This window comes from Bombus flavifrons, unplaced genomic scaffold (genome assembly GCF_040668555.2).
Source record: "Bombus flavifrons isolate JBK064 unplaced genomic scaffold, iyBomFlav1_principal scaffold0044, whole genome shotgun sequence".
In the NCBI taxonomy this organism is placed as follows: domain Eukaryota; kingdom Metazoa; phylum Arthropoda; class Insecta; order Hymenoptera; family Apidae; genus Bombus; species Bombus flavifrons.
The window spans coordinates 270,360-278,622 of NW_027184789.1; the positions used below are offsets into that span (position 1 = coordinate 270,360).

Genomic DNA, 8,263 nt, shown 5'->3' on the forward strand with positions numbered 1-8,263 from the left:
GACTCGTTGCGTCACGATAATCCTAATTTTTATATTGTAAATTAGTAAAATGTGCGAAAAAGTACATTTTTCATAATCGATTTGTCAACTTCACACGGAAACGGGACATTTTTAGTTTGCGATAAAGAAATATGGACTTATTTCGGAATCGGTTTATTAAATCCGAGCTTGGATGTTATCTTGTTGACACCTATATTTTGATATGCAAGCGTAAAAAAATTTTTATAATTATTTATAGAGAAGCTCACCCTACCAATTTCGACGATTCTCAAATATGTGGTAGAAATCAACATTTTGAAAAACTTTAATATATATATTACTCCAGCTCGACTTTGTTTTCAGAGATATTTGTAAAAAAGCTGTCTTGTACCCCGTTGTCCATCCGTAGTGGCATATGTGTCAGTGTATTTTCTGTTTATGAACAAGAGTCTTGGGTGAGTTTAAAGGTTCCATGCACAATTGCGTATTCGAGGTTGCAAGAAAAATACCTGTCATGTCATAACTTATGACTCAAATAATTGATATTATTTTACAAAATATTTTATGTAAGTGTTGCCGACCTCCTCGTGGTGACTGGTTTTTAAAGAAGCTAAGCTCAATACATTAATGATATTCATCTTTAATTGAATTGTAAGACAGACAGACATTTCTTAGAACCTCCCATGTGCAGTTGGGCCACGGAGCTGTATCCCGGTCTCGGCCCACCTTCGTTCGTATACATCATATGGTATACACAATAAACAGAGAATAAGCGTCAGGTTTCGGTCAGGTCACTCTATCTGGTCGCTGGAAACTAATACGAGCGCATACACTGCCACGAACGTACAATTATTACAGGCAGTACTACTCACGGTAATGGTATCGATAGTTTTTTTGCTCGCAATATCTTGGAAACTATGGCCGACAGACTCTTGCATGTATAGGAAAAAATTGTTCAAAATGTTGATAGTTTTTTTGCTCGCAATATCTTGGAAACTATGGCCGACAGACTCTTGCATGTATAGGAAAAAATTGTTCAAAATGTTGAGTCTTTACAAGAAAATTAAACGTATTCAAAAATCACTTAAATCTAGTTTTCTAGAACTGTAAGTTTCTAACAGTTTCACTGTAAACATTTTATTTGTAAGCCTGCATCGCACTGTCTTCATGATTATCCATCTTAAGCGATCGATACCAATCGGGAAGTAGATATATCAATGTCAGACTCTACCAAAAATAAACATAATATGTAAATAGATTGCAACGCGAAAAGAGACGAGAGACAAATTCATTACAAGTTTGATGATATGTACGTTTATGTACTATATGTACGTTTACGCTTACTTACCTTTACGCATAACAACTTTATCGATATTAGTTCTTAATAAATATTGCTTCTGTTGCCTAAGAATAACACGAAGGTTGTAGACCGACGTAGTAGGAAATTCGTAAATGTCAGGATACATGGACGGAGGGGGGGGGGGTATACATATGTCGGGTTAATCGGGTTTGTTGGGTTGGTGCTGGTTCTTGGGGCGCCTTGTGTTTCTTCATTAGGACTAGCCATTATAGTTGTTCAAAGGTTTATATTTACAGTAATATGTACAGGAGTTGATTAAACAAGGTTTAACTGTATAACGTAAAGTCACTCTTAAATAAACAATGTTCTCGGGTTTAACGAATCCACGGTCAACGGGACAACTTTTTGAACATTTAGTTATAAGCTATTCTTGAAATGACGTTAGCTATGACGTTCGGTATCTTTTAGACTAATCGTTTGACGTTGTGTATCAACTCTCCAAGGTGATCATACAAATAAAAGACTGACACGATCACATTTGTCAATTGCATATTGATCAGGGTTATCAACAAAATTCCAGGCACCGTTACTAGGCTCGCGTAGAGCCGTTATTGCTCCCGCCTCGGGACTTGTTTGTTAATACAACGTGTGTCCCTCAACATTAGTACTTTTACGTTCATCCCGAGACCGTGGCTACGTTCGGTGACCGGCGAGTGTCACCTCAACCTCAAGTCCACTGTTATAATACTATATTGAACAGCTTAAACAAACAGTTTAACCGAAAGTATTGGGAATCTTCCCAAAATTCCAAAAGAAAGGCCCGCCATCCCTACATCTCCGACACATATATGTATACACGTGTTACATCTACTACCATTAGTCGTTCCGCTAGAATCATCATGGTATTCGTCTCGTAATTTGTTACCTTTTCTCTTTCAATCTTACGGGAAGATATCAGTTGTGGAATGTCGTCCGTTGTAAGCGCTCGTTGTAATTCCGCTTCCACCTTTCAATAGTCGTTGTTAGTTTTTATTCGTTGGTTTCGCTGCGGAGTACTTTTACACTAGAGTAATTTCGATAATATTCATGCCCATTTTCGTTATAAGCTGGTTAAAAATGTGGATCAAGTAAAACAATTATACAGTTATAGCTTAATAAATTAAATTAAAACATGCGTTCTATCATGTATGTTTATATTGTAACCTTCTTTCTCTCTTTTTTTTTTTGCAACGTCATGGACCTTATATGATACAATTGTATTTGAAAGAATATGCGACATTTTCTGTTTTCTATGAATCGAAGGACCGATATCTATAATAATTACGCTTATGATATCAATTATTCTTATTGAGACTTATTTAAGAGGAGCATTCGTGAAAGAACAAGGTCTTATTATTATTTAAGGTAACATTACATAACGATGTCGGCATAAATAATATGAAACAACAGAAATATCAGGCGATTAAAATTACGCGATACGTTTGAGATGATAGAATTTTATAATAGACAACTTCATTTACATATAGATAAAGTATAAAATATTAATCTGACAATTTGATAATTAGAAGGAAAGTAAAGAGAACGATTTTTTTTGGCTTAGGAACACGAGACCTGTTTATTATTATAATTTGTATAATCATACGTACATACTATACTTGTAGATGAATCGGCAATAGCTGCAACGAAGTAGAAATTAATACAATAAAATTACGTTTCAAATTTCATTCTTCAGTTAGAATCGTTCAAGTATATGTGAAGAAATCAGTCAGAAGTAAATCTCGTCAGCACCAAATACATACTTGTATAAATATTTGTTTCTCATTCAGCCAATCGTAACTACGACAGTAGACATAGTCGATCATCGATCGCATTTAAGCAATACTCAACCTCAGCTGCCTATACAGTTGATCGAATTGTGAACCATTTTTCAATCAGTCGACGATACGTCGAGCATGTCGCACTGCAGCAGCAGTATCGTCGTGTTTGTAAAGGTCTCTCGATCAAAAATTTTTACATAAAGTTTATCTAACAACTGGGTTTGATGGATGTGACCTTTGAGGATACTTTGTTTTATCGCTCCTCGATGAATCTGGCATTAATGATTGTAATATCGTAATTCTAAAGAATTAAAAGAGATAACTCAACTTTTTATATTGTAAAAATAAAAAATAACTTTGCCCGAAAGAAGCTGATAAGTATCATAAAGTATTTTTATTATCGGAAAGGGTTAAAGTAAACATAAGATAACTTCACAAACTTTTCTATTATATATTCTATTATATATTCTATTATTCATTCTATTATATATTCTTATGATCATGAAAGGTTTCGTCTCATCATATCAAATCAGTTAAATAGGATTTAAAAAGTATTCCTTACTAATAATTCTTATTAATCACTTGTCATTAATTTTTTTAATTCATTTTTACGTAGGAATAATCTCATTATAGCACGTAGGACTATCAAACTTGCAACGAGCGGGCGTTTCAATTACAAGGCTACAGGGTCTCGGCCGATTGCTCTTATGTGCAATGTGTAATTTTAATAATAATTGTAGATGTTCATCAATTTGAAGAAAAAAAGGAACAAAATTTCGATTTATCCGTATTTTAAGCACAGGTGTACAACGTCAACGTAAACTGTAATTTACATGAAAATATTTAGAAGATTTAGAATATTAGCGAAAAAGTAACAGATTCTAATATATTATTTAAACAATTCACTATTTCAGTCGCCAAGAATATGTTAGCGTCCATCCGGAGTATTCATCCACCAGTGAACTGGTGTAAATACTCTCCGTTTTTCGTTGTTCACTTTCACTGTGGAGGAATCATCTATCCAGCGATCCTGCAACGCGAAACAGTACAAGTTTGGCTTTATCTATGCGAGAGCCATAAACTCGCATACATACGTATAGGTAATATCATCTTGCCCGGTACACAAAGCTGCCAGCAACCTAACCGATACCAAGATAAAAGGTAGCAAAGGTATTTTTACGAATATGTACATATCTCGAAAGCTACAGCCGAGCAGGGCCCCAAACATACGTAGGAAAAAGTTGTTCAAAATCATGATCCTGACAATAATATATTTGAAAATCATTGAAACTGGTAAACGTAGATCTCCTCGTTGGAATAATTAATAATTAGGACATTTTCCTACTCTCCTTACAAGGTATATTTATCGTATCTGTATATTTAGTAAAAGCGAGTGAGCAAATATTTGCGAGTCATTTTCTTTCTGTATATATTTTACTATAATTCTACATTCTATAATCATTGCATGTTACATACTATATTTATATATAATTATTATTATAAATTACATTTTTATTCGACGAATAAAGCCAGAGTAAACCAGAGAATACACACACGAATACGAATACGAATATCGCGTGTGCGTTACGAAAAGAGAATAAATAATAAAATTTACGAAAATATGTTGTAATTCTTAATAATGTATATGTATGTTAATTATTTAAGTATGTTGATTATCGTTCAGTAGTCGTGTACATGTGGTAAAAGTAATGACAACAATGCCGTTATATTTTACATTACATACAATTACATACAAATTCTACAAATTTAGGCATTACACTATAAAGTTTACAGATTTGTAAGATTCGAAAGGACCGTAATAACCATGGAGAGTACGACTGTTGACCTACCTATGGATTGCGTAAAATTACAGTTTACATCGTAACGAGAGAAAGGATACATCTGTGCAAGTTGTTTCAGATTCAGCTTTATCTTAGATCCGATACTATTTTATATAAGATAGAGCAACATTTTCCTCATTTATAGCAATGATGTATCGATTATCAATATCGTTTAATTTATTTAAAGAAGATGAATTAATTTTGTAGCTTTTTATAATAACTAATATTAATCAAATTTGATAATTTGTTCATATTTTGAAATTTCTATTAATTGTTGAGATAGTTAAGATGTAACGAATCAATGGATGAACATTCTTACTTTTGCATTACTCCAGTGAAATGAAAATTTCTTAATTGAAATTAAAACGAATTTCATTCTTTGATCGTAATACTTTTCGGTACTTTTTTTTCAGAGAGCAATACCTCTTTAACGTTTTCGAGGTTATAGTTTCGACTTTGGAATCAAAATTAAAGCGCATTGAAAATTTGGACAAAGCGGTGGAACACTTGATGAGAAGAGTGGAAGCTTTGGATTCACGCGTGAATGATAATATCGATAAAACCGATGCAGTTATTACAAAGCTACGAACATTAGATCTAAAACTTTTCAATTCTCATCAAATTGAATTTTCTTCAACTGAATCTGCATACTCGATAAAAAGGAGCGATGATAAAAACGACAGTGAAATCAGAAGCGGTACGTATGTATGTATGTACATAAAATGCTAATACGTAAAAACAGAAATTCGTTAACAGACGTATCTATAGAAGAAGAAAAGAAAAAAGAAAAAATATTGGACTGATCGACTCGGTTAGAACAAACATGGATCGCAACTACAAATTGTCGTTTGAATTGTATTACATTTACAGCCGGTTTTCTTTTATCTATATCGTTTACTTAACAATTGTATTTACGTGTAGTTTATAGGTACCTACCTATATATACCTATTGTATAGGTATATACCTACATATGTACAAACGTATACAAGCCTGCTTTCCCTGTATTTCCCCCCTCCCCTTTTTTCGTTCTCTTTGTCTCTTTTCCATACTTTTATCTTTTTACTGATGCTTCTTCTTCTTTTCTTTCTACGGTTGCCATTCGCTGTTCAAGTTTATCGTATAAATTGGCATTTATTTGGCAAAACAGGTCCGAAATTACAAGCAATCCATCAGAAGCGAGAAAATCCATCATCATCCGATTTCACTCTTGGTGAAAAATTATTGTCACTTGATCAAAAGGTATCGGATATAGATAATAAATTGATCGATTTGAAACATCAATTGGATAATAACTTGTTACAAAATGACGACATAAATGCCGAAGCCAGCGAAAAAAAGCCAGTCAATGTATGAGCGTAATCGAAATCACTAAAGCGATGAGTAATGAAGTAATAAATCACATTACGATCGGGATAAAAAATTTAAGGCAAGCGACAAACAATATGGACAGAAAGTTACAGTTTCACGTAAACTTGGCTTCCGATCGTTTGGGAACTATTTACAACATGACGAGTGACGTGCACGATGCGATATTAGTGAGAGGAAGTACGAACGGTCGACCGGCGTTCAACGTTACAACAACAACAACGACAACTACCGAGCCGCCACCACCAAGGCAGAGTAAAATCGATCGACTCGTCGAACAAATATATCCAATTGTTGACTGTATCGGAGAAAATGGATGAAGTCTGGAACGTCGTGGTAAGCTGAGAAGATGTGGCTAAATTGTTAATTTCACTGTTTACCTGCCGTGTTAATCACGTTGTACGACCGCATGCACAATTTTACATGTCCACTTGACGGCATTCCATATAGATAGGTATTATACTTTTTTCGACAGGTTGGCACGAAAAGTTCCGTGGACGATCTCTTGCCAAAATCCGATGAATTACTTACACAAACGCAAAGACAAGAAAGAGCGATCAGTGAAATTCATGCGGATTTAAGATCGAAAACGAATAAGATTATCGAAAATTTAGAAGGAGTGGAGAATAGACTTCGAAAGCAGGAGGACGATGTAGCTAGCCTTGCTCAGTGTCCAATACCTGCGGAATTGCTGCTAGATCCCACGATCGATCGCCTTGTCGAATACGACTCCAATAGGTTACTTTTCCTTCTTTGATACTTTATTCGCTTGCTTTTATTATCATACATCATGTTACGAAATAATATAGAAACCAAAGGCATTTACGACGTTGTCAGTTCCATTCCATTTTTCGAGAAATAATCTTTTCCCTCTAATAATAACAGACAATGTACATACGTATTTCTATCTTTATCTGTTTGCTTTGTTCCGTTCGATGAAAAGAAATCTTTCGTTTCGTGTAATGTGAAAGAATCGTATTTCGAATTGATTGCATCTGTTGTTAGTAAATATTCCAATATATTATTATACATAGGTATATGATGCGTGAAAGAACGATGTAAAAGAATATTAGTAAATAAATAAATAAATAAATATGTAGAAAGTGTAGCGACAATATACTACGTTCAACTAACGAAACACCATTATTACATTGCTATGTAATTAATTATTATGTTTCATGTAGAACGAATTTCTTTCGATTCACAGATACGTTGAACTCTCTGATGACATTGCAGTTGAAACAACCGTTTCACCGGTCAATCCGACTACCATTGTTTCGTCTGTGTCGATGTCCATGTCTTCCTCGACCTCGTCGAACGCCGTATCGATCAATAATTTCATTAATTCAAGCAAATAGCTGGTTCCACTAATTTCTCCAACTCGACAGCCAATCCTTCAATAGGCCCCCCATTATCACCGAGTTCGCAGCGATCATCGTCTAAAAATCGTGGTGTTATATTTCCAAGTGTCAAAAACAAACCAAGTACAGCAAATTCCACCTTTACCACCGATGCATTCCTTAATTACAAAGATGTTAAGGTAATAAACAACAAAAGCATTCTCAACCCGTACCAATTAACGTCACTGGTAATCGGCACCGTTCAAACGAATTAGAAACAGTTTTTATATAGTATTTTATATTTTTCTCATTTCTTCTTTGGTTTTTAACCGACCAAAGTGGAATAATCGATATACTGCATGACTTTTATGCAAACATACTTTTTTCTTTCTTCCTCTCTCTTTTCTATAGTTTAGTTACCTTGTAAGACCCTGTAAGCGAATAAGCGAACGAACGCGATGAAACGGAAGAAGGTGAGAGAGTAAACGTAACAACAACGCTGCTGTATTTCTATGTGAAGAATGTGTAGACAAGGGGAGGCCCAATTACTACGGAAAAGGAGGGATTGTGTAGGGAGGGGGAAGGGGGAAGGGGTTGGAGAGAGAAAGAAGGAATCTTAA

General features: G+C 34.6%; 1 pseudogene; it reads left to right on the forward strand.

The window, feature by feature from the left end:
* Nucleotides 1-1,020: 1,020 nt before the first annotated feature.
* On the forward strand, nucleotides 1,021-8,119 carry LOC138189448 (putative leucine-rich repeat-containing protein DDB_G0290503; annotated as a pseudogene).
* The last annotated feature ends 144 nt before the right edge of the window (nucleotides 8,120-8,263 follow it).